The sequence below is a fragment of the Ambystoma mexicanum genome, chromosome 12, assembly GCF_040938575.1.
Source record: "Ambystoma mexicanum isolate Mex_15411 chromosome 12, UKY_AmexF1_1, whole genome shotgun sequence".
Classification (NCBI taxonomy): domain Eukaryota; kingdom Metazoa; phylum Chordata; class Amphibia; order Caudata; family Ambystomatidae; genus Ambystoma; species Ambystoma mexicanum.
The window spans coordinates 966245443-966273430 of NC_090936.1; the positions used below are offsets into that span (position 1 = coordinate 966245443).

Here is a 27988-nt window from a genome sequence, read left to right on the forward strand (position 1 = left end):
ACGCTCCTATTTTGCTTTTCTGCCATGTGTATTACCCTAGAAACCACTTACCAGATTGCACAGAGCAAAGGTTCTTGGACTCAGGGAGGCAATAATATACGCTAGACTCACAGTAAGACTATAATTGGCTTGTTACAGGCCGTTTATTCACAGTATAAACAGTGAAATAAAAGATAATGGGTTATACATGGACATATGCACACAAAGAAGAATGATTATAGTAGTCTACATCATAGTTAGTGCAGTTGCAGGAGAAAACGTCATCTCAGCCACAACAACACTACCTAGTCCCAAGGAAGGTAGGCAGAAAGATCACACATTCCAACGGAATCTGGAGCAGAGCGTCCTCCCACTTCATCACCCGGGATTCCAATTCTATGTTTCTACCCAGATACCTCTTCTCTTGAAGGGAGCATGTCCCTGCCCACCTCAGGTTGCCAACCATCCCCAAGAACAGACAGCAAGGAAGGGCAGCACAGAGCGGAAAAATCCAGTTAATAGTGGAAAAACCCAGTTTGTCTCCCGTGCACTCGTTCCCAGCACCCCTTATCACTGTACTTGCACAGCTCTGACTCCTTTCTTGGCGCCTTCTTGAATGAACAATACGCCAACTATCCTCCCCCTAATGAGCTCATCTGAATCCTGCAGAATTCATGTCTGCCTCCTAACTGAGCTAACAGAAATGTAGACTTTCATTGCGGTTCTGAAAGTGAATGTTCAAAATGGCCGTGCACCGGCGCCATGTTTTAGCTCATTTTCGCACGTGCATTACACCCGTCTAGCCTCAGCACTTGCATCTGCACACCCTCCGCCCTGGAGGTTCGCACCTACACCTCCCGTGGCCCCAGTCCGTGTAGCAACCAACATGCCTAGCACTTAATCTTCCCTCTTCTTCCTTGCTGCACTTGCACCTCCCCTCTACCCTTTCCCCTTTCCCCCCCTCTGCTCTTAATGTTGTGTTTTAATGTTTTTTCCCTCCCCTGCTCCCTCCCTGCCCTGTGGGCGCTTTGAAACAGTATTTTCTTATTGTATAAGTGCCAAACAAGCAAACAAATACAAATTAGAAGTATCATATGTTAAGTGCTATTTAACCTAAAGCTGAAGATTTAGCAACATTTGTAAATGAAAACGTTTTCGTGAATTATGTTTGAAAAGACAAAAATATCAAGGACAGAAAGAAAAGTCTTCATTTTAAAACATTCATACTAAAATTCATCAAAACAATTCAAAAAAGTTTAAACATTTAGGCTATTTTGCAGTTATATGGCATCAGATTCAATTGCAAATTTCCACAAGGGGAATGAACACTGTTCTATTCACCAAGTATACATTTGTGTGACATCGGATTCAGTAGCAGATTACCAAAAAAAGAAATGAACACTGTTCAGTATAGTTTCAAAGTGTGTTGTTAGGTCAGTTGGCACACTGCATTATTCTTTTTTGTTTAAACTAAATTCCAAACATAACATTCACAGAAAATATTCCGCCTTGGATACCCATAGCATTTACTCCAAATCATCAGTTGCCATTATCTATTAAAACGAAAGATACTTGTTCAAACCAAGTCATAAAATTCGCTTGGCCAAGCTGTAAAAGCCCACAGCAATTCTTAGTGCCACTGATGGGCCGTGTAACATATTCCACCAGAAACGATCAAGATCAACCATTTCTAAATTAACACATTTTTTAAAGTCTTGTATACGATTTGAGGTTAGTGCAGTGAGTACAGTTTAATAGCAGATGTCTTAGGGTTTCCTTTCCGGTAGACATTTTACAGAATCCACAAGGAATCACTCCAATGACCCTCTCTCCTGCTACTTTAGGGCCTCTTATTTCCAATATCTCGCCTCTCAGCAGGACATTGAACCTAAATCTCATGAATCTGTTATGCCAGTTTTTATTTGGAAATCTGACGAGGTATGACTCAGGCTGACCCAATGTTTTATAGTGTGATACCAAGTTGGGAAGCAGCTTTGTGGCCCCAACTCTTTCCATGGTTTCTGCCCAGTCCGTGTACTGCAAGAAATGTTTTTTTACGAGGAGAGGGTTATGTACAAGGATTTCCCTTGAGAGGCCAGAATTATCAAGTGTTTTTAAGCAAGAAGCCTGTAGGTCTTAACAGTAATACTGTTTCAGAGTTCCCTTGTCTAAGGCCATTTCCCAACAGTTTATATAGGTGTGCCCCAGTGTCTATTAGCAGTCTTCTATACATTGATAGACGCCATTCAATCAGGCTACCCAAGGATTGAAGACCTAATTCAGATCTTATAGCGACAATTGGGACTGATTTGGCAGGCAATACATAATAGATCTCCATATAAGTGTCTCCATTTTAGACAATTCCAAGATCGTACAGTCTGGAAAGTCAATAAATTATCTCGGGATGACCTTGGAGTTGTAGAAACGGAGTAAAGGACAAAGGAAATATCTTCCAAATGTATGAACTACTTTCCTCATCTGCGCAATTTGGTGACAAGCCTTCTGTTGGAGGCGTTCACGATATTGATGTTTGTTATATTTATCGAAAATTGGAAAGCCAATACTTCATGGAGCTTTTAATGTCAGGTTTTTCATGGTTAATAAACCATGATTAGCCGATCCGTGTTTTACGATTACTCAACTGCATTAGAACAGTTTTTTTAGTTAATACAGAGGTAGTCTAGATCGATATAGCCGCAGAAGGCCGCAATCAAATGCTGCAGACCTTTAAGAGTTTGATCAATAAGCAGAAAATTATCGGCATATGCACTCCATGCTACTTTATTCCCCTCTATTCTTGGAGACACAAAGGAGGCGTTATCGAAGCAGTTCACAGCATCGCATACGTAGTGATTGAAAAGGCAAGGGGCAAAAATACATCCTTGTCATAGGCCGTAGGCTATTTTGATAGGATGGGATAGCAAGCCTTCAGTGTTTAAACGGACCTGGATGTGGGAATCTTCATGTAGGTGAATCAAAATGGAAAAGATGTCTCCGGTATCCCCATTTTGTTCAGTTTAGCACATAGCCTGGTCCTGTCTACTAAGTCGAAGGCCATAGACAGGTCCATTGCCGCAATGTAAATTGGCATTGCCCCTACCTTCCAGGCTTTATGCTGTAGTACTGAGAGGAGTAGGCCTCCCGCTTCTGTCCCAATAGACTTCCTAAAGCCAAATTGCCGGGAAGACAGAATTGAATTGCGGAAAGACCATTCATCTAGTCTTTCTAGAATAAGCCCAGCAAAGATTTTAGAGTCTGCATCCAGCATGGCAATCGGACGATAGTGATTAGGTATTTTCCTATCCCCCTGCTTATAGATCGGGATATCATACAAAAATGCCACAAAGATGGAATACTTCTGGTACGCATTAGGCCTTCGCCCATAATTCTGGTTTCCCTTTGAGTACTGCATTAGAGAGATTGTTCGGGCCAGCCGCTCTTGACAAACTGGCCTTCTGTATTTTGTGCCCAATATCCTCTACTGTGTACTCAAAGTTCCAAGGTAGCTGTTAAACGGTGTGCCAGCTTTCTGCACTAGTGATCGAGGCATATAGGCCTCCAAAATGTCCCTCCCAGACTTCCTGTTATTGCATTTGTTTGGATACTTGACTGAGATGTCTCCATCTTGTTATTAGGAGCCAGAAGTGTCTGCTCGAGCCTTCTTTTAATGCTTCAAACATGGCTTCACTACCAGCTTGTAGAAGAAGAAAGCAATGTTCTTTCAGCCAGTTATTTTAAATTTTTGCTTTGCTCTCCTTAACCCCCACTTTTATTGCCTCACTCGTAAGGCCAGCATTCCTCCAGCGTCTGACCTCGCAATTGCAGAGGTTTTTGTTAAGTTTTACCAAGTTATCATAGGTATGCTTATGTCTAACTGTTGACAGTTTGGTTCTAGGTGCTTGGGCAACCAGTTTCTCGATAGAACGGGTAACATTTTCATGCGAGAAAAGAGATTGCTTTTCCCAAATAGTGGTTTCTTCACATTCCTTTAAGAAAACAGTATTTACTTCAGCACGTTACCCTTATGCCATTTGACTCTTGATTTAGAGTGGTTCACTATGAGATTAGCCAAATACTCGCTGAATTTGGTCTCCATTATGTTGAAAGAACAAGTCACTTCAAATAGATAGTGGGACAAGAAAATATAATCCATAGCTCAGGACCTCACTGCATCAGTCCAGGTAATTTGGTCTATATTATCGCTGATTTCGTTCACTGAATATAGTCCCCAGTTTGCAAAGAGGGTGTGCCAGAGATGGCCTTGTGTTTTCTTATGTCCCAACCCCTTCGAACCTCGAGTAATGGTGCTCTTGGCCCCTTCAGTAATCAGAGTTAGGAGACCACAAGCCTGTGCCCCTGGGGAGAAGGTACCTTTTGCTCTCAGGATTTCTACATTTATATCACCAAAATAGCAACCTGCAAGCCAGTGTATGTTATCATCTCTTCCGTAATTACCTTTTTCAGTAGATCCATTGTCTCCTGTAGGTTTTGATTTGGGGACCATAATGAGTAATAAAAAGGGCAGGGTTACGTTTTATTTCAAAGACTATTGCCAATGCACTGTGGGTTATATGAATACATTTTAATGTCTTCATCTCCTCGCCTTTTTTGACAGCAATCCGAAGCCCTCCTGCAGGTCGATCTATCTTGCCCTGCATAGCCAATTCAGAGTAGACATCAAAGCCATCCAGGATGAAATCACAAGTCATCCATGTTTCCTGGACACAAATGATTGAAAATATAGATAAGCTTCCCGCATAAATCTGGTAAGTTGTTTAAATGAGCATGGCCAGGATAAGACAGAAATAGACCTGCTATTGTTAAAAGGTTGAACTTTAAGTCTTTCAGCTGGTGAATGGAATCGGGAAATGTTAAGGCCAGCCATCTCCAGCTAGAATCATCTTCAACTAAGCTTTGATGTCTACCATGAATCAAATTCCTATTACCTTCCCAGAGTCCCTGGTCTCTGCCCATAACTAAAGTATTAGTTTGGGGGGGGGGAGGGTGAAAGAGACCTATTATGATCTTTGCCAGGTGGTTCTGTGGTTACTTCAGGCCCGGTTCTTGCATCTGAACTCACCATCTCATTCCTTCCAGTCTTACTAAGCTCCTCTACTCCACCCTTGACATATCCACTGGACATTGAAAGGAATTTGTCCTACTGTTTGAGAGACTCCAAAAACTCCCTCTCTCTACGAAATTATCAGATGCAAATTACGGACTAAACTACAACACAGTTGATATGTTCAAAAGTCAATGACATGTTCATAAGTAGAACTGTCATGTACTAACCCCACCACTCAGCCCCATTTTGGGCTCTCAGATTTATATAGATGTTTGTTGTTTCTTATGTGTGCCTTGCGGAAAGTGCACACGAATAAGGTGTACTATTTATATTAATGTGATGATATTTGTTTTGATATAAGAATACATTTTGTTTTAAGTTGTTTAAATCGACCAGTCTGTTCTGATATGTGTCTAATTTGATTGTGGACATGACACAATTGTAGACTACTGTTGGCCTATATGGCGAGCCTAGAAAGCGGTAATTAGGCTTACTGTACTTTTGCCTTGAGTCCCCGTCGTCCTGATGTAATCATGCGGTGGGGAATTCACCCTGAGTGGACTGTACTCTCTCACTGGGCTGAGTGGTCAAGTGCTGTCCCTGCTCGGCAGGCCATATTTTTTTTTTAAAACTTGTATTTTTGTCGTCAGAGGTTCACAAGGCACAAACTTCAAGGCAACAAGCATATAAACCAGGTATAGCATAAAACATCATAATGATTACAGAATATAGTTCCAACAGTGGTTACAGAGCATCACCAAATAAAGAAGGACACAACAGAGATCACAGTGCATGGATGGAGACTGGAGACGAGCCAGATCTGGGCGTGTTCTCACTTTGGTTGTTGAGATATGTATTAAATTCGCTCCAGATGTTCCTGGGGCGAGATTGAGCGGGCAGCATAGTCAGGTATTCCTCCTCACAGTTCCGTGACCATGTGAGCATAACCAGCCATTTCTGAGAGGCCGGTGGGGAGGAGCGCTTCCAGCTCTGGAGTATACATTTTTTGGCAATCATGCAATTTATATTCAAAAACTTTTTCAGTCGCTTAGTTTCGTCAGTCCTCCAGACCCCAAATAGAACTGCCAAAGGATCGGGATCAATTACAGTTTCAGTTACTGCACTTAGTGTACGTAGAACACCGTTCCAAAAATCGGACAATTTGTTACAGGTCCAGAACAAATGTAAGTGATCAGCGTCCACTGCCTTGCAACGCGGGCAGAGGTGCACCTCAGAGCGAGCAAACCCCGGTGTCCTGGGTGGAGTGTAGTAGCGCCTATTAAGAAGCTTATATTGCATGGCACGAAAACAGAAGTTGAGGGAAACCTTTTGTGTGTGGCAGCACATATCCTCCCACAATTCATCAGGTATTTCTAGGCCCAGTTCAGCCGACCATCCGTCGCGCGCCCCGAGAGCCAGAGTGGGGATGATGTCTTGTAGGATTTGATACAGTGAAGAGACGACGCCCCGTGCAACGCCCGAGTTAGCAATATATATGCTACTGCCGGGTTATCTGGGGGCTCATCAGGAAAGGAGGGCCACATGGTGCGGAACACGGCGCGAAGCCTGTAGTATTGAAGAGTCTATAGGGTGGGGGGGAATCTGGTGCGCCCCGGTCTCCAAGTTTGGGGATCTATGAATTTGCCTTCGGGATAGAAGTCGGATAGCGCCCGGTACCCCAGTGTCGGGCCAAAGCGGTATCCATCGTGGGCTCCAGGCCAGGGAAGGCCCATACGGGAAGGCATTTGTAATATGGGGAGGGCCCACTTGTCGAGTATAGCAGACGTGACCAGGCATACAGAGTCGCAGAAATGGGGTCGATGGGGGAATCAGGTGTGTAGTGTCGATGTAGTATTAAGGACATTAAGTTGATACCAGCGGACGCAAGCCGATCCAGTTTGACATGTGGGCGCACTGGGGAGCCAGGGTACCAATGAGTAGCATGCTGGGCCTGGGCAGCGATCCAGTATAGTGCTAGGTCCGGAGCAGCAATACCACCCCGTTTGTATGAAAGTGGCATGTCAGTCCACTTCTTGCGCACTGCACCGGAGTGCCAAAGGAATTGTGCACAAAGCGTATGCAATTTAGTGAAATAAGCCCTCCCAGGCCATATGGGTATATTGCAAAAGGTGTATAAGAGCTTGGGGAGCAAGATCATTTTAATAAAAGATAGTCGGCCAGCAACGAAGAGTGCGCCATCGTGAAATTTTGGTCTCAACTGTTCGTGCTACAGCTGAGTAATTATCGGCAAGCAAGGTGGGTTTAGTGAGGGATATCTGCACCCCAAGGTATCTAACACCCTCAGGGGCCCAGCGCAGGGGATACTCGGTGGTGGGCTGTAGGGTAGTTTTAGTGAGCGGGAAGATCTCCAATTTGGAATAGTTAATCATAAATCCGGAGTGGGTGCCGACACGGGTGATGTCTCTCAGTATGGGATCTAGGTGAGTTGTGGGATCTCTGACGTATAGTAGGACATCGTCAGCATATAGAGATATTATTTCAGGATCGTCAACCAATCTTATTCCTTTACGCGAGTGACGTGCACGGACAAAGTCCGCCATTGGTTCTATCACCAAAGCGAAAAGGATCGGGGAGAGGGGGCAACCCTGTCTGGTGCCTCTGAATAGAATGAACATCTTGGATGTTAGTGAGTTAACTCGTACCAGCGCAACAGGGGAAGTGTATAATAGTTTAATGAACCCTATCATGTTTGGGCCAATGCCCATTGTTTCGAGGACCAGCCACATGTATTTCCAAGAGACCATATCGAAGGCCTTCTGAGCGTCCAGCGTAACCGCTACGGCCTGGACGTCTTGATCTATCGGGACATGACATTGAACAATCTCCTGATGTTATGGGAGGTGGACCGGCCGGGAACAAAGCCTGCTTGGTCTTCTTGTACCAAGTGCGTCATGATAGGCAGAAAGCGATTAGCAATGATCTTAGCAAAGATCTTTGTGTCGAGGTTCAGGAGGGAGAGAGGTCTATAGGACCCGCACTCGTCATCAGGTTGACCCGGTTTGAGCAGCACCGTGATGGCCGCTTCCCGCATGGAAGGGGGAAGGATAGCGGCTCGGAGTGCCTCATTCCAGACCTCCAACAGCCGGGGGGCCAGAATAGCTATGTGCTCTTGGTTGAAGTCCGCAGTGAGGCCGTCAGGTCCCAGCGCCTTGCCTTTAGGTAAGTCTGAGATAGCCGACACCATCTCGTCTAGTGTAAACGGGGCATCCAACTGGTCCCGGGTCTGTGGGGAAATTTCCGTGGTGGGGATCTGGTCGAGGAGCTCTCGCATATGTTGTTCGGTGTGCTCAACGGGCTGGGAGTAAAGAGATCTATAGAACTCAGTAAATACATCCAGTATTCGTTGGTCCGCCCATTGAGCGTCACCATTTCGATCCTTGATGGAAGTGATCTGCGTTCGGCCCAATTCCCCCCTCACAAGTGTCGCAAGCGTTTTCGTGGGTCTGTCTCCCTCTCCATATTTCCTGGCGGCCTGCGGGCAGCTGAAGTAATGAACTTCGCTGGTAGCTAGAGTGTTAAATACCTGGAGCTCATCCGAGATTTGGGCAAGAGTGGTGGGGTCAGTACCGGAGGAGCAACATTGCTCCAATCTTTTCAGTTTGGCCTCAGATCGCACAAGAGCGGCTCTAATAGCTTTCAACACCCCAGCCTCCCGGGAGATAGACATACCCCTAATATAAGCCTTAAAGGCCTCCCATCTAACCACGGCGGACGTGTCTTGAAGAGAGTTAAGTTCAAAGAACGGCTCAAAGTCAGCTAGTATCTCAGACTTACACACAATGTCTTTTAGGGCTTCGGACTTAAAGCGCCAGGTGCAGAGTGTTGGAATGGGAATTCCCAGTCCCAAGGACAATGTGATTGGAGCGTGATCCGAAAATGTGCGGGGCAAAATGCATGCATCTTCCACCCTACCCATGACCTCTCTAGAGACCAAGAACAAATCTATCCTGGACGAACTATCGTGTACAGAAGAGTAATAGGTATATTCCCGCTGCTGGGGGTGAAGTGTTCTCCAGGCGTCGCAGATATTGAGCGACTGCATGTGGCCATGCAGCCTGCGCGCCGCACCAGACAGAACTCTGGCTGCCGTGGCAGTTCTGTCCAGGACAGTGTCCAGAATAAGGTTCAGATCCCCCACCCATATGATCTGCACCCCATACAAAGCCCAGCAGTATGGTAGTTACAGTGTCAAAGAATTCCGGAGAATCTACGTTTGGACAGTAAGTGTTAACCAGCAGATACTCTTTATTGACCAGTGTGCAGTGTATTATAACATAACGACCTTCCTGGTCGACATAACTTTTATGCAGCACAAACTTGATTGATTTGTGGATCATCGAGTAGGACGTGAAGAACCTGGCAGAACCCCATGACGGGGCAACACCCCTCGGGATAAGTCCATTGAAGTGGGTCTCTTGTAGAAGCAATATCTTGCAATTGTGTCTGTTGGCATAGGCCACGATCTTACGGGCCTTGGTGTGATTGCTCAGCCCCCGAATATTCCAGGACATTATGACAGTAGCCATTTCAGAGGTAGGCATCTACACACACAGTACCCATATTTCAGTGAACATCCCAGCTCCAGTGATGGTATGAGCTCCCAGAGTTGGAACAGCAAGTGGGCATGTGGCCCTTCAGCATGCGCGCCGTGAAACCTTGTGTGCCTTTTTTTTTTTTTAAAAACCACCTCTTTCCCACCCCCCACCCTCATCACCAACCATGGATCAGCAGTGTAAACATCGCCAACCCTTAACTGCGCGCAGTTGGGCTGTCCCCAACCTGGCCCAAACTGCCCTAAGGCCCAACTGGGGCCAACACATACCAAATGTTTGAAAAAAAACAATGCAATCGCAATGGGGTGCGCCGTTCCCATGTGTTAGGAGCCAAATGGCTCTGTTACAAGACGAACAGTGGTGGCGGACACATGACGCAGGTTCCGCCCACGGAGTGGGTAATCAGGGACTGCGCATGAGCCTCTGCGGTTCCGAAACAAACCAAGACAGTTAAATAGTGTACATCCCTATGTCCAATATATGGGGAATGGGGCTTATCGCAGAGAGATTAAAGACCTGCATTTGAACAACAGGAAGACAGAAATTGAGGTAGGACAACAAAACTATGCAAGACTAGCTCTGTGGAGTGCCTCACTAACACACCAATAAGGATGTGCACATTAACGCTGCAGCTCGTAAGGACTGCAGGGACGTGGGTCATCGCAGGTGCAGAACGTTACAGTGACAGAGCAGCCTTACCAGTAACGCAATTCAGATTAAGTTAACAAGTTCAATAAATGTCTACAATCCATGCCATTCGCAATCAATTATCATCTACATAGCTGTCTCCAGAGCCCTGAAGCAGTATTTGCATCTCGATGAATTTCACCGCCTCGCCATGGACGGTGAAAAAGTACAGTTTGCCCTTATGGGTGAGTTTGAGCCGTGCAGGGAATAAGATGGCATATGGGACATTGCGTTCCCTGAGCATTTTCCTGATGCCGAGGAATTGACGTCTCTCCTGCTGCACCACCACCGAAAAATCTGGGAAGATTCCGATAGTGTGAGACTCCAGTCGCAGCTCCCCCTTCTCCCGTGACAGGCGAAGGATGAGGTCCCTGTCACGATAATTAAGAATATTGGCTATAATGGGTCTGGGGCTATCGCCAGGTCTGGGTCGCGGGGAAAAGGCCCGGTGAGCCCGCTCCACCGTGAAATAAGGGGAGAGGTCCGGATCACCCAGCAAGTCCTTGAGCAGTTGTTCGACTGTGTCCTCCATGCGCCCCTTCAGGGCAGTTTCAGGGACCCCAATGATGTGAAGGTTGTTTTTGCGGGAGCGGGACTCATCGCATTTTGCCTTAACGCTCTTCATGTCGCGCGATAAGGTGGCCACAGTGTCCTGAAGTGCGTGTATCGTATCTTCATTGGTGGAGATCCGGTTTTCAGCTTCAGTAATTCTAGATCCAGCCTCGTCTACACGGGTTTTGAGTGAGGCAACATTCGCATTAATGTCGTCTAGCTTCTCGTGAAAGGAGGCAAAGTTTTTAGCCATTGATTCCAACATGGCAGTGAGGTCTGGCGCCGCCACCCCCGGATTAGGGTCGTTGTCAAGTTCTTCCTGTGGTGGCAACTTGTGGCCGAGGGACCGTCTTAGTAAATTTGTCCATGGCACCCCCTATAGCAGATCCTTTGGAGCGACTCGACATGGCCGGAACCAGAGGGGGAGGTAATAAGATGAAGGGAGCGGGCTCTGGTGGCGTAAGGGGCTGCCGCAGGCTCGGCGAGAGCAGCTCGGCGAGTTGAGAACTCAGCCCCCCCTCGGTCGGTCCAGCCAGTGAGTCAGGTATTGAGGAGGCCCCGTGCGCGGGGAGTATAAATATATAGCTCAGCCAGGTTTGAGGCCAGGTGGATCATCACATTCCCTATTGCGGTTCCCTCGGGGAGCGGTGTCAAATCCGGGGAGGCTGCAGCTCCGAAGCAATGTATGGCAGGGCGGCAGAGGGAGATCCACCGGGAGAGGTAACCCCTATGGCCACACGGCTGAAGTGTGGGTGATAGGGCAATCCGCCGTAGAGCGGCTGTGTCCCGGGGAATGGACCAAGCAGTGCACACGCCGCCAGCCAGTGTCAAGGGAGAGGGTAGAAGGATCGCGGGTACATGTAGGGCCCAGGTGTGGCCACCCCCTCAGCTCGGCACCGGATTAGCGTCGCGGCAGAAATCCCTTAGAAAATGGGCACACCATTCAGGTTCAGCTGGGTTACAGATCAGCATCGATGCAGGAAACAGCTCAGCCCAGGCCCCTCACGACCGTAGGTGGGCAGCCGACGCGCCGCGGGCGGCCGCGGCCTAAGCCCCCAGCGGAAAGGACAGTCTGGCGGGGCCGGGACAGAAGTGGACCGGCCCACGAGTGTAGTGTGTGCCCCAAGGCGCCAGGGGCAGAGCAGCCAGCAGCGAATCCGGTGGGAGGCACCCGATCTGGCCACGATGAGGACAGGGCCCGGCGAAGGCCCAAGGGCGGCCCTCGGCGAGACACAGCGGGACGAAGATCTCTGGCTCCGAGGGTCCGATTTCTCCCAAAATTTGGCGTGCGGATAGTACTCGTTGGCCGCAGTGCAGGGATCATAGCAGGGACACAGGATCCAAAGCAGAACCGCAGATGTCAACGGATAAAAGGCGGCTAGGCACGGAGCTCTTGCACTAGGCAGCCATTTTGCAGGCTGCTTATCAGCCCCCCCCCACCCCCTCGGCAGGCCGTATTTGAAGTTTTATGTGATCACCCAAGTTCTCTATAACCAGGTTTCTAATGATTGATTTTTAGATTGGGCATCTCCTCCTTCCAACGGGCAAGGCTGCGCGTTAGAGGCAGACATTTTGTTTCGTTCTGAATTGGTGAATGTCCCACCCCCACGATAATCACTGGTGACACCTGTGAACCCGCCTCCTTTAGATCAATGTCATCGCTACACTTTGGGTGTTGCCGATCTGGTGATTAATTATTCAAATTAGTCTGCGGCATGGTAATCTCAGCGATTATGACGGCTAGGTTACTTCCCTCTACATTTACCCGAGTTTTGTTATTGTTATTTTTTCCATTTGGTGTGACCGAGTCTTGACTGAGCTTGTATATCTCTCCTTGCTTTGCTAGCGCTACAGGGCTTGTGATCATGCCTCTCCCACCCTTCTCCGATTTCCTTGGAAAAAAAATGTATGCAGCCCCCCCTCCATTCTTTAGCTTGCTCTGCTCAGGGTTTATTCCAATCCCCCTTCTATTTTTGCCCATTCTGTTTCATTACTTCCTTCACAGATATATCAAGACCAGGGCTCAAGTCGCAGTTCACCAGATCTTCCTTAATCATATGACGCCAAGTTTCCCTATAAGGCTTATTCAGTTCCTTTCCATGAGCCCATTTTTGATATTTCCTTTTTTTTGGCTTGTAGGAGAAGAGGAGCGATCCGAACCGGCATTAGTTGAACCAACACGTGGGGGGGGGGGGTTCACTCGTCCGACACCCTCTTGGTTCTATTTCTATTACCAGCGGTGCGCAACAATGTGGAATGTCATTGCATAGACCTCCAGTTTTCGAAAATGATTGAGTGCGTATCTTTGGTACCCAGATGTTTTCCCTCTCCTGGTTAAGTAGAGAGAGTCTGTGGGAAAGATCCATGTGGGGTGCGAGCCAAAAACTTGTCCTTACGTTAACAACATTCTTAAGCATTATTGAGGAGGAACTATTAAGGATAAGAGCAATGTAGGGTTGCCCCGTCCAATTTCTATGACGTAGGCTGCTGGTGAATAAGAATGTGGCTAATCTCCTGTTTTGGATAGGTGATTATATAAATCAATGTTTGTAGTTGGTTTTGTTATTGATGATCCATTCTACTACTAGATGTAGCGTAATTGGAAAAAATGAATTGCTTTTTCTTGATATTCGTTGTACGATTTTAGTTTTCTCTTTGATTTTTCAAAGTAATGGGTTTTAAAGATGCATTGTGTTTTTCTCACGAAATTGCTTTACATGAATGAACTATTATATTGTTAGATGTGGTGAAAGACTCTTTTGAAATTGAAAATTAATTGTGCTATGATATTTGTTTTATGATCTATTTTTCTCTTGTGTTTGTGCATAAGTAATGAATTTTAAATATTAATGTGTTTCTGTTATGAAACGGATTTGAAAATTATATATACTGTAAAGGTTTGTTTTACCATATCCAATAAAACATTTTTTTTAAAAAAGACCTCCAGATTTTGCACCCATCTGGAGGCTAATGTCGGTGTTCACAGCCTGGGAAACTTGTTCTGATTTTTTGAATAGATGAATGGCTACATTTTGCATTTTCAAATGTGGTAATCAAGTCCTGCAGTAACTTAGAATGTAGTTGTAACTCAGTCAGTATATATGAATGTATAAATGCGTTCCCACCCGACGCCCCGCCTCTCGCTCCGGCTTCTGCACGGAGGAGAGAGAATCTTCCCACTCTGTACCCTGCCCCATAGGGTATTGGGACAGGGCGAGGAGGGAAATCTCCCTTGGCAGGAATGCCAAAGTATCCTGAGGAGATCCTTCTCGTATCAAATCCACAGTTCTCGCCCGGCCCAGGGAAGAAGACGCCCCGCCATCGTCAACCGTCAGACCTACCAACGACGTGCCTGACTATGAGCAATGGTGAACGATAGCCCTCGGTCAGTGCTAGCAGTGCAGAGTCTGTTGGAGTTGGCAGGGATGCGGGAAGGGGCAACGTGGTGTTTTTGACCAGTCGTAAAGATGAGAGGTGCGGATAGTACGTCTTCATACACCCACGCCCCCATCAATGTTTCCTTCCGTGTTCTGGGACCTGTGCGCACGTTAGATGAGCGATGCATAGAATCAAGTATCGTGACCCCGCACCACAAGTGCAATGCTCGAGTAAGAATGGAGTGAGCAGATGCTGCAACTCTCACCGCTTAAAGAGGTTATCAGCCCCCCCACCCCCTCGCCCGCGAACCGGCACTTTCTAGGGACTCCCTCGTTGCACGCGCGCAGTTGCGTGTGGCCAGCTGGTTTAACGTAGTGGGTGGGTTTTGAGGGCATGGCTTCTCACAGCATTGATAATTCAATTTCCAAAATTATTCAGAATCCAGATATTTTCAGCACGGCATCACAGCATCCACAGAGTCTCCCCAAGTGAACAGGCACTCTCTAGGCGTCCTTCCCTCTGCAAAATAAATTATAAATGTTAATCAGTAAAATGTAGTTGTACTGCATTTTTTATTTGTGTATATAGTTCAAGCAAAACTTTACACAAAGAACTTATAAAAATACAAACATAGATCATTCAATTCATTTCATATAGATCATTCAATTCATTTCTTTAAAACTCATTAAATATATATTATCAGCCATCAGCTCTGAGGTTATACAATATAAAATAAAAACAATGGATATAGGTTAGAAATACAATCACATGTGGATATACGATTAGCCAATAATTTCACATCATCTTCAAAACTTAATAAGTGTATTCCAACACATTTCCAGACCTGTGTTATTGCAATTGTAAGGCCACGACTATATTCCCGATATACCTTTTAGCCAGAATACTTCTCTAGTAGTATTGTTCAGATTCTCAACATATTTACTCAGATATCTCACATAGTGCTCTTTCATTTTAGGGCAGGCGGCAAGTTTCCACATGTCCGCTTTTCTTAAGGTAGGCCAAGCCATGCACCCTTTACTTCCAGTACCTCATTCTATTAAAATCGTAGGTCCATAAACAACCTCTGTGTTACAGGAGAGTTGAGGAGTTTTAGATATATTTGGGTCTTTTCTATCATTTGGGTCTTTTCTATAGGCAAAATACATCCTGGCATTTGTACTTAAAGATCTCATAGCAGACACTTTGTCATGGCTAGCAACCCAGTCCATGTTTTCTGCACTATTCCCAATCATGAGTCTGGCACCATTAATGCACCAACTTCATCATCAGTTTCAGGTGCAATTAGCACTGTGGTATTAGTGTGCGCTAATTGCGCCAGAAATGCCCTCCTTGAACCGGCGCTAATAGCGCCGGACCGGGTTGCAGTAACGCTATTAGCCCGGGCGGTATCCCAGCGGTAATACCGTCCAACTTGTGATGAGGCCCATAGCCTTCTCCATACTCCCAGTGGGGTTTCCCATCCGATCTTATAAAAGAACATCTCATTTTTAATTTTAATTTCTGTAATGCAGCACATTTGTTTTCACACAGTGCAGACTTCACAATATTCTGTAGCCAGTTTAGCCAAATGAATTTTTATATAATTTACCCCTATTTATTTCATTTAGAGTTGCCAGTGATGATATGCCCAATTCGAGCCTTATAGCTTCAATGGGAGTATAATTTGTAAGGCAGAGAATCCTTCTCTATATACATCCTTCTAAATTGATTGCCAAATTACCAAATTCATCAAAGGATTTTTCCACAGCATATAAAAAGGCTGCAGATAGTTTCTGCCTGTATACTTTTATAACTCCCATTAGGCTATATCCAGCTGTTTAAAAAGAAAAAAATATTGTTAATGCAGACATAGTGGATAGGGCTTTAGTTTTCTTATTCTGTAATAATATTTAATTTTTCTTTACTTCCGAGGTTCGATCATATCCCAGGTATCTATAGGATGTTGCCCTTTTGATGACTCCCAGAAAACTCACAATACTAAACCTGCCTGATTGTTTTCTACCTGCTGCCATAAATTGCGTCTTTTTCAAATTTACTTTTAACCCATTCAATTCTGCATACTTCATGACAGCCTGGGCACTGTGGTAGATTCCCATAAAGGCATGATCCACGATTATCAAATCGGCATAGCCGATTCATCCCACTTTATTTCTACCTATTTTGGGGAAGGCATCAAACTTTTCAAGAAATACACTAACAAAGTCAGCCAAAAACAAGTTAAACAGAACAGGTGCGAGGGCACAGCCCTGCCTCACTCCCCTTCTTATAGGTCTCTGTTTAGATAACTCCTCAGTGTTATTCAATCTAACTTTCACAGTGTTTTTTTGTGTAGATCAATTTACAGGCATATAGTAAATGCTCAGGCATGGCCAATTTATCAAGTTTGATCCATAGTTTATCTCTGTCCACGGTATCAAATGCAGACGAAAAGTCTACAAACCGAAGAAATAGAGGCGATGAGTCCTTAAGCTTTGCCTCGTCAAAAGAGTATTTATCACAAAGATGTTCGCATTAGTAGAGTATCCTTTTCTAAAGCCTGTCTGGAATCTACTGAAGAGATTATCCTTTTCCATCCAATGATCGATTTCTTTCAGGATTAAAGTACAGAATGTTTTGCTGGGTACATCTGTCAGAGTTAACGAACAGTAGTTTTCTGGTAACATGCAAAACAGGTATGATATGACAAGTCTTCCATGATTCTGGAATCATACCATTTATAATTTTTTGAAACAGGGTCATGAGGATATCCACCTACAGGATGGGATTGTCCTTAATAATTAAGTTGCATAGCCTCATCGCGGTCAATTTGTTGGGCGTTCTTGCCATGATTATTTATTCAAAAGGTGATCTTCCCAATGCAACTCATCGATATTACAGAGTATCTCTTCTTCACCCTTGTTAGTCACCATTTTATATTTTGACCAAAGATTTTTTGTGTCCCCATCCAGCAGTATCCTAACCATACTTTGCTACACCACATTGTCCTCAGACATCCTATATCTTTTTAGCCAATTCTTGTATTCATTTTTTATTATATGCTTTCTAGCGGCCAATTCGACACTCAGTACATTCCAAAGTTCGTGGCGCATGATTTTATTTCTAGTACTTATGGCTTTATCATATGGTTTCTCATATTTGGATCCCTGTTTCGCAAATATAAATTGACCCATTGGCAGAAAGCTGTACATAAGAAAACAAAACCATAGCACAATCTCATCTGCCATTTCCATATGCCTTTATACATTTTCAACTTCCTTAGCCCATTCTTTCGCTTTTTCAAAATTTCTATCCGTCCAGCCCAATCTATTCCCACTTTGATTCACCTCCAAGGCACCGGTCTTATACCAATAGGAATACTTGACAGTAGGTAAGAGTATAGCATGGTCACTGAATTCATTAGAGCATCTCTGCATATCTAGTATCAGGGGATATATTTTTTCACCAACATAGATATAGTGCAACGTAGAGGAAAAAATACCATTACGTCATGTGGACCCGGGTGGGTATATCCCAGTTTACCGTGCCATTGATGACCTTGAGAGCTAATTTTTCAAAGAAGATATTCTGTCACATAGATTGCTCAACTTGTTCACAATTTTTCATAAATTCCTGAGTATTTATAATATTCATTTCAACATCAGTGAGACGGCTGGCACCAAGGTTCACATTCGGATCTTCAGCAGATTTAATTCCAATCAGTTCAAATATCTTCAGCTGTATTCCCAATGTGAGATCACCACCGAGAGGGTCATATACATTTACTAGTAAATATTTCTGCTTGGTATCGAATTGTACTTTGACTGATAATACATTGCAATTGCTCTCATCCTCCACATATTCTTTAGATTGGATACCATTAGCGACTCCATATGGCCGCCCTTTAGAACCCCTAGCTGCATGTCGAAAGTATGCAGTATGGCCAGCGAATAGGGCCGTACATAAGAGCCAAGTTTCTTGCATGAATATTACCTCTGCTGTATTGAATAATTTACTAGAGCCTTCAGGGCTAAATAGATGTTTATGTCCTCTAGTATTCCAAGATATAAATTCAATACTAGATCAGGTTCTTGTTATTGGAGGAAGAATGAGCAAAGCCACTACCAGTGATATTTCACATTAGCATCACTTGTAGTATCAGAATGAATGTTTAAGATTTGCCCCCTGATTGTAAGCTTCTTACTGTCTCCCTGGGTTACAGTCAATCTTACTTTGCTACACAATTGTAGCATCGCTCCACAAATTTGAAGTCACTGCCATTTATTATTCTTAATGGCAGAAGATGGTTGAAATTTTTAAGGAGTCTGCTTCCATTTATGGGCTTTTTTTGCCCCCTCGCCATACTCTTAGTTGTGAATACTTTTTGGGGTAAAGCAAATTCATTTACAGCAGTAGATTTTTTCCTCTCATTTGTCTTAGCAATTTTCTTAATTGAGTTAGTCACGTCAGGTACCAGTTTTCTTTCCAGGTCTTTCTCATTTACATTTGACTCAGTAGATGATACACTAATTTCAAGTGTAGAAATGGAGCAGTCCCAAGAACTTGCATCCGATTTTTCTTCCCTAGCTTGGGATACCAATCATGCTTTAACAATGTGGACTGTAGAGCCAATCAGCCAGTTAGTTAAGTTGCCCGTTCCTAAGTACCGCTTTTTTTCATGCTCGTTTAGATGTGCCTTGCACATTATCAGTTTGTTCACTTTCCACTTGCTCCTTGACTTAATTTCCTGTAAGTGGTTAACCCCCCCCATTATTAGCCTTCAATTTCTTCTTCCTTCTTTGCCTTTTGGATAGATGGTAATCCTCATCTTCTTCGTTGCTATCAATAAAGATCTCAACCTTTGTGGACTCAAGATTTGTATGTCATTTAGCTACGCAGCAGTCGAATTTTCCTGAGTTTCAGGTCTCAAGCAGACAGCTTTAGTATCTGCTTGCTTCAATCTCAGTAGTTCCTTTTCAATCTCAGTAGTTCCTTATAATAATAATCTTGCATTTTTTTCTGACCTGGTAGGAGATGATATGCAATAGTTTCAGCAATATTTTTAGAGCAATACTTGTTGCCACATTATGCACATCTAGTTCTTTGAATTTCTCACTATACATACTTTCAGAGTGATCATGATGGTCTGATGCTATACTGGGTTCTTGTCGGTCATCAGTAGTTTTGGTGATTTAATCAGCAAGCCCTGTGAGCCGGGGTGAACAAGAAACGCGTTAGAAGATCAGCTTTGGAGACTACCAAGGTTTCATTTGGTTCACTTCCAAAGGTTTCAGACTCCTTGTTATTAGGTACCAACTCCTTATTGGCAGGGCCCCGTTCCAGATTGGTGATTTGTCCCTCGAGGCTATAGCATAGGTTCAGCAGAGAGTCCTTATTGTCAAACAGTTGTACATTCTTCTTCACTTACAAGGATTATATTAGACTCAGGTAAAGGATGGATTTCAATTACTGCATTCTGGCCGTTGTAGAAATCTGTGAATTTGCTCATCTTTGATATTTCAGGTTTATGTATCGACGATGTAGCAGTGCAGATACTAGCAACACCATTAGACTCAATTTTCTTTTATAGCATTTGCCTTTTGTCTGTTATGTAGATTCATCTTTGCAGGCATGGTTGACAGAAATGGCAGGCTTTAGGCAATACTGAGAGCAGCTCAAAGACAGTCAGCAGTCATGGCTAACAATAGAAGGGCTCCTAGGTGTACTGAAAGACATGCAAGATGGAGTTCAAACAATACTGTGATACGAGGCTCGCAGTGCACTAATAGGCCGCTCAAAGGCCACACTAGCCGACAGTCACAGCTTATTTTGCAGGGGCAGGAGGGGCACAATCGCCAGGGTCAAAATATCTCGGTAGAGCAAATGTCAGTGCAGCGATAAGGTAGCAGGTGCTTACCGGTGTGAAGAGACTGATGTCAAGCACCAGGGCTTCCAAAGCAGCATACTGGTGCTCCCACGCACACCACACTTGTCAGCGTGATCACACTACAGTGTCTGTATATGCAGTCTGCGGTTCAGGTCTCCGCCTCCTCACACAGTCAGGTTGGCCCCAACACTGCACCTCAATGTTATAATATAGATTGGTTGCAAGTAGAATACTAATGTTGCACGGTTCCAACTAAGAGTCTTCTGCCCGTGTGGTTCTGGAATTTAGGAGAGAACCACACGGGAAGAAGACAGCCGTTGCATCGGGAGCTGAAGGGGAACTCTCTATTAACAAATAAACCTTCAAGATAACTGAACGTAATGTGTGGACAATCTATGCTTGAAATATAACAAGTGGCGACGAGGAGCCGTCGAAGGAACAGGAGAGTTCCCCGGGCGTGTGTTTGGCAGACTGATCTAATGAAGTGCAGGGCAAAATAAAGACGGCTAGAACCCATCGACCGAACAGGTACATGAATAGACATTTATCAAAGTTATCACGGATCATAGCAAATCAAATAAGAGGGCCCACCGCAAATTCATGCTCTGTGAACCTGCATTATTTGAACGCTGCGCGAGCTGCGGTAGCAACGAAAAGATTCCTCAGACAAGCGCATTATACGTTGGCACGTTAATAACGTACATGTAATGGCAATGGGGAAACATATTGAGTAAAGCACCCAACGACGTGCTTTGCGTGCTGCCATCTTTGTTAACAAAGGATTACCATAGCAACATATATATACGGAGACGTGATGCCTATGTACATGATATCCGTGTCAATTGCAGAATGAACGATATATGCAAGTCAATCCGTTATCTAGGAGCAATCGTCAACGACTCGGTTTGTGAAGCTGCCTGGATTGGCGATTTGATGGCTAAAATAAAGATTTTGAGTCTTCCAGTTAAAATCAACATTGACTATGGGAAATTCTCCATCACACCCGTTATAATGTTCTATCTCCAAAAAGTAATCACAACAATCACCTTTGGCGGCGAAGCTGCCTTGAATATTAACTACAACATTTGGAGCCGATTGGAAGGAAAGTTTTGGAGACGTGTTTTGAACCTTCCGAATTACATCTCAATGTCAGCCCTGAGATACGAGCTAGCTTTGAATTCAATTTATATGACAATCATCTGGAAATCTTGATCTACCTTGCGTAAGATACTACTTGGTTCCTCTATACCAGCATACAACATCTTCAAGCCGGGTAAAAAATCCACTGTCAATGTCCTTATTCATGCATGGAAGCTCAAACTAAATCTAATTATGGTTGAAGCAGGTATATCTGAAGAAGAGCTAATCCAGCGACCACAACAAGCTAAAAAGAAGCTAGCAACATGGGACTGGATCACAACTTACAACAGCCGCTTAACCCTCAAATCTACCTTGCCTTCTTCCAGAAGTATGGTCAAATTACACTGTCAACCAAAATATCTCACGAATTGTCCATCGCGTCATCATAGGGCACAATTCCTAAGGCTATGATTGAAGGCTCTACACACCAACGAGATACTTTGGATGCGCAAGAACAAAAACAGTCAACAATAACTGCCGATTCTGTAAAACAACAGAAATAGAGTCTCTAAAACATCTAGCAGCCATATGCCCTATGTTGACAGGTCTCCGCGAAGTGCATTTAAAGGAATTCAAACCACAATCCTATGTGTCAGATGATTGGTGGGACTATGCTGTAGCAGGTCATAACATCAAGCTCTCCTGTAACTTAATCAATTTTTTCGATGAAGTTCTAAAGTTAGTTCCTAACTGAATGTCGTGAGTAATTGAATGTCACGCCATCACAGTCGATGTAGTTTTATGTGACCGTGTCTCCTAACAGTCCAACTTGTATTGTTAAATCTGACTTTGGCAATTCTAAGGAGGAGATGGAAATGAAAATGCACTTATTTTTCTCTGAAATCTAACAAAAACCTGATATAACATATGAAGTTGAAGTTTTACAATAAAAATTTTAAAAAAAGATATACACTAATAAAAGCGTTTATCAGCATATAAACAAACAAACATTCGCGGTATCCTGAATGGACTGAAGTAGTCATGTAAATAAAGTTAAGCTTGGATGATCATAGAAAGGTGGCACAATGCAATTGATACTATCCGAGCACTGAATGACTGTAGAGATTCGGGTTGAAGATTAAGTTTTGGACGTTTTCAGTTACAAAATTGCATTTCAACGCTGGATAAAAAGTAATTTCAAGTCACAGTGAAAGAATTTTAATTAAATCTGCATCCCCATGTAGCAAGAAAGATTCAATGCATGAAGATGTATAAACAACACTGCAAAAAATTAAAACAAAAATAAAAAATAAACACACAGGAGAAAATCATATCTCAGTGAAACAAAAACAACGCAACAATAAACAAAGCACACGTTCTACCGGAGCAATAACCTTATATTCACAAAGTCATAGAACCAGTTTTCACTCAGGCGGAGATGAATTTCTTCTGTGTCATACACCTCAACATGCAAAACATTGTGGCACCGGTGACCTTTTTGGCACAACCTGGTAGTCCTGTCTGCTCATGGGAACAGTGGTTGGACAACTTTAAAGTCTTTTTAAGAGCGATTGGTGGGGCAAAGTACAATGATGACCTGAAAGAAGCCACCCTACTTAATTGTGTGGGTACAGAAGCATTGAGAATATTCAGAACTTTACTGGATCCTAATGATACTGAAGAAGGATCTGGAGATTCCGCGAGTGGTTCCAGGAAATATGAGACTGCGTTGTTGAAGCTTGGCAAACATTTTGGAAACAAAACAAATATAGTTCTGGAACGATATAGATTATTTTCCAGGAAACAGAACAAGAATGAATCTGTCGATGCATATGTTGCAGCACTAAGAGGTCTCATGTCCACGTGTGAATTCACAGGTGTGGCAGACGAGTATCTAAGGGACCAGCTTGTTCTGCGTGCGGCTGACTCCCGGATCCAGCAATGGCTGTGGCAAGCAAAAAATCCGACATTGGAACAAGCTTTAGAGATAGCTAGATCAATTGAATTAGGAGAAAAATGTATGAGAGAAGTTCAAAATAAGTAGGACTGTATTGACATCAAGTCAGTTCAAGCTGTGAATGATGGGGAAATTAGTAAAGATGAAGAGGCCCTGGTTGCTATGGTGAAGAGAATTGTTAGATCAGACCTTGGTATGAACTCCAGACAAAACAAGGAAATGTTCCACAGACCACAAAACAGATGCTACAAATGTGGATGGTACAGGCATGCAAATCCAGATAAAGACTGCCCGGCGATAAAGGCTGAATGTTTCAGATGTGGTCAAGTAGGCCATTTTGGCAAAGTTTGCCGCAATTCCAGAGGAAGAGGCAGGTTTAACACACGTGGAAATATAGCAAGGAATTACACTCAAATAGGTAGAGGTGCTAATACTGGTGTAAGAGCTGTTGAAGAAGCTTCTGGTTCAGGTGATATAGTGGCGATAACAAGTGAATTTGAAGAGGAAATACAGATATTGGCACTCACATCAAACCAAGGAGCTGTGGGCCCATGGGTACCTATGACCATTAAGGGTATTACCCTACAAGTCATGGTTGACACAGGGTCTCCTTATACTATAGTGGATAAGGAGACATATTTGAGAGTATTGAAGAAGAGGATGGAAGATTTACATGTAACCAAGGTTAGAGCAACTGGCTATGGCAAATCTCCAATTAATATTATAGGTTACATTTGGGTACACTTGGACTTCGAAGGGAGGAAGACATATTGCAAGTTGTACGTAGCCCAAGATGGGTTCTCAATAGCTGACTGGTGGGAACAAGCATCATTGAAAATTAGAATACACCCAGGTGAGAACACACCCATTTTGAGCGTGATGGATAACTGTTGTGATTCTGCTGCGGCTCTGGCCGGAAGTTTTCCCAACGTTTTTAATGACAACATTGGCATTCTCAAAGGTTTCAAGCAAGAGGGGCAAGGCCAGTAGTACACAAAGTAAGGAACATTCCAATTGGCACGCGAGAAGCACTCAAAAAGGAACTGGAGAAATTGTGTTCACAGGACATCATTGAGCCTATAGAGAGCTCCGAGTGACTTTCTCCCATTGGGTCAATTAGGATGTGCGTTGACCTGAGGGATCTTAACAACAACATACGGATAGATCTCCATCCTCTACCCAATATTGGAGAGATGCTCACCACCATGGAGCCTGCAAAGTATTTGACCACATTAGACTTATCCTCTGCATACCATCAGGTAGTTCTAGAAGAAGAGTCCAGGCATCTCACATCGTTTATAATGCCCCTGGGTTCATTTAGGTATAAAAGAATGCCGTTCGGTTTGGCATCAGCGGCTAGTGTTTTCCAGAGACTGATGCAACATCTCTGAGGGTCTACCAGGTGTGCACTACTTTCAGGATGACATTTTAGTCTCTGCTATGTCTGAAGAAGATCATGACGCCAAACTACTTGGGGTGTTGCAAGTTATACAACAAAAGGGTCTCACCCTAAAAATTGAGAAGTGCAAGATAAAGAAAAGAGAGGTGACCTATCTAGGTCATTGCCTCAATGCTGAAGGGATTAAGCCTAAAGAGACTTTGGTAAACACCATTCTCAAGCTTCCTGATCCCTCCAATAAAGACCAACTGAGAAGTTTGTTGGGACTTACTGAATACTATTAGAAATGTATAGACCATTACGCTGATAGAACGACTCAGATGAGAAGTTTAATGACTAAAGGCATAACATTTGAATGTTCTGAGGAATGCAAAAATGAACTAAAGTCACTCAAATTGTTAATTAACAGAGCACCTGCCTTAAAGAGGTTTGACTGCAGTGCTAAAACCATCATGTCTGTGGATGCCAGCAACATAGGGTTGGGAGGTGTTTTAGAACAAGTGCAGAATGGAAATGTGGTGCCAATTGCTTTTGCTTCCAGGACATTGAAAGGGGCAGAAAAGAACTATTCTACCATTGAGAAGGAAGCTCTAGCTGTCAAATGGATCTTAGAGCATTTCACAGCACTTATACGGGGAACCCCCATTGAACTTAAGACAGATCATTAACCCCTTATTCATGTTTTAAACCCAAAGAATCCACATTTGACATCTCCGCGTATTAGAAGGTGGATATTGATTATCATGCAATATAATGTGACTATCAAATATACCCTAGGAAGGACGAACATGGTAACTGATTGCCGTTTGCCATCTTCCTCTGAAGATGAAGATTTTAATGGGAATGAGGAAGAGACTGATTGCGTTATAGCACAGATACATCCTAGTTTTTGTAGGGAGGAATGGATTGAAGCCACAAAACTAGATTTGGAACAAGGACAATTAAGAAAAGCGGTGGAGAGTGGTTGGAAAGATGTGGATAAAGATATAGAACCTTGGGAGAAGATGAAAAAAGAATTGTCATGTGATGGTGTATGTATATACCGGGGAGATCGCATTGTTCCACCCACAAATTTGAGGGGTAGGATTATGGAGATTGCACATGAAGGACATATAGGGAGGAGTTTAATGAAAAGAAGAGTGAGGGGGGCGTATTGGTGGTCCAACATGTGGGGTGACTTAGAAACAATAGTAAAGGAATGTTCTGCTTGTGCAGTGAGTGACAAAGGAAAGGTTACCAGGGTCACACCGCTACAACCAATACCGGTACCAGATTCAGTGTGGACAAAATTAGCTATTGACATTGCTGGTCCATATGAGATATTAGGAAAACAAAAGATTTCTTTTATTGTATTAGTTGACTATACATCGAAATGGGTGGAGTGTGGAATTATTGAAGAGTCAGTTTCTGCTATGAAAGTAAAGACATTTTTGGAAGAAATTTTTAACAGAGGGCTAACCTCAAGAATTGATATCGGACAATGGCACACAATTCATGTCACAGGAGGTCCAATGTTTTCTCAAAGAACGAGCTATAAAACACAACACGAAGGCGCTATATCATCCCATGAGTAATGGCTTAGTTGAGAGAATGAACCGCTTTATAAAAGATGTTATTCAGTTAGCCATTGTAAACAGATTGCAATGGAGGGAGACACTTAAGGAGGCGCTGAACACGTACAAGGTCACTCCACATTCTGTGACTGAGGTGGAACTTTTTACTCTAATGAGAGGAAGAATTGCCACCAACAGACTCAGACCCGCTTGGTTGACATTAAAGAGGAACAAAAACATTGATATGGAAGAAATTGTAAAAAGGGTAAAGAGGAACCAAGAAGAATATAAAAAGTACTATGACAAATAAAAACATGCAAAAGAAAGCAAAATTGAAAAAGGAGATTGATTAGAGTAAGAGAACCCAGGAGAGTCATGAAAGGAGAATATGAATTCCGGTCTCCACAGAGAGTGGTCAAATGCTCAAAGAGGTCCGTAATTTTAGAGGATGGTAATAAGTGGTCATGCAACAATGTCATTTTGGCAAGAGAAAAGGACAGACATAGATCAGAACAATGTGTTTGCAAGTGGTATTGATTCGCCTGGAAGGCGATGAGTCAGGGAATGCATGCAGGAGTCTCTGATGATAATGCAATTCTTACAAGACCCAGAAGAATTGTACCAAACAAGGAAAACATTTTATTTATTATTGAAACTGTTAACTGCGTGAACCATCATCAATCACGCCATACTATTCTTCAATCGTTATGGAATTTATCCACGTGTATCCTTTTATTAAGCAATTATCTATAATGAATTTGAGTGTTTTCTTTAATAGTTTGTACAGTTACTTACCTCATCCTTGTAAATATTGTGGAGGAGGAGATGTTATAATGTAGACTGCCCGTGTGGTTCTGGAACTTAAGAGAGAACCACACGGGAAGAAGACAGCCGTTGCATCGGGAGCTGAAGGGGAACTCTCTATTAACAAATAAACCTTCAAGATAACTGAACGTAATGTGTGGACAATCTATGCTTGAAATATAACACACGACAACCACGCTCTTCAGCACTCGCGCCTGTACTTATTTATCACACTTCATACAGTCAAGTGTGAAAAGTATGAATTAATCTACACAAACGTCAATATTGTTACCATACTGTTTTGGAAAACGTAAGCAATACAATTGGACATTTTAAGCCTTAGGCAGTAAAAGATTTGTATGAAACTGTTGTTTAAATTTAGTATTATAGAATAGGATTGGACTTAAAAACAGAAGAGCGACTAATGTTGAAGCAGATGACAGCGCACATAGGAGGGGGTTTTAAGGAAACTGACCGATCATTTGCTACAGCACCTGGAGGCTTGCTGGTTAAGGAAATGGGCAGGAATCCGAGAACTCATCAGACAGATCGAGTGCCTGAAATGGATTTTCATATCTATTTTAAAAACAATACATCAAAGGTTGTTTTTTCTGTTATGACATTGTTTGGCATTTAGTGACATGCATATCTGAGGTTTTTTCTCAATTATGAAATGTTATGGTATGTGACACTTGCCAGTGGCACGTGTCACTTGTATTAGTGACATACAGTGGCAAGTGTCACATGCCATATTCGGCTCGTCTTACCCCCCTACTACTTAAAGCACTTCTGTTTGGGGCGGGGCGCACGGAGCCGGAGATGGGAATACTACTTACCAACAAAGAAGACACGCAAAGATCCGCTGTTGCTACAACCAAAATCAAAATAGGAAAAGCAAACCCGCTGGCACCTAAATATACCAGGCTCTTCGAAACACTTCCGTGATGTATAAGGGCCTTGTATATATAAAATAAATTACTGCCCGTGCACTGCATTGTACCCTCCATAATTCTCTTCCTACACTCGTAGACGGCCTACGTGAGACGTCACGACGATTTAACGGCATTTCAGCAATA

At 43.6% G+C, this 27988-nt stretch overlaps 1 long non-coding RNA gene across 1 annotated transcript; it reads right to left on the bottom strand.

The window, feature by feature from the left end:
- Positions 1 to 119: 119 nt before the first annotated feature.
- LOC138514144 (uncharacterized) lies at positions 120 to 27940 on the bottom strand. The gene is made up of 2 exons (XR_011281882.1): positions 27749 to 27940; positions 120 to 14754 (listed from the first exon to the last, which is right to left on the bottom strand). It is a non-coding gene; the product is annotated as an uncharacterized lncRNA (long non-coding RNA).
- Between the last annotated feature and the right edge of the window lie 48 nt (positions 27941 to 27988).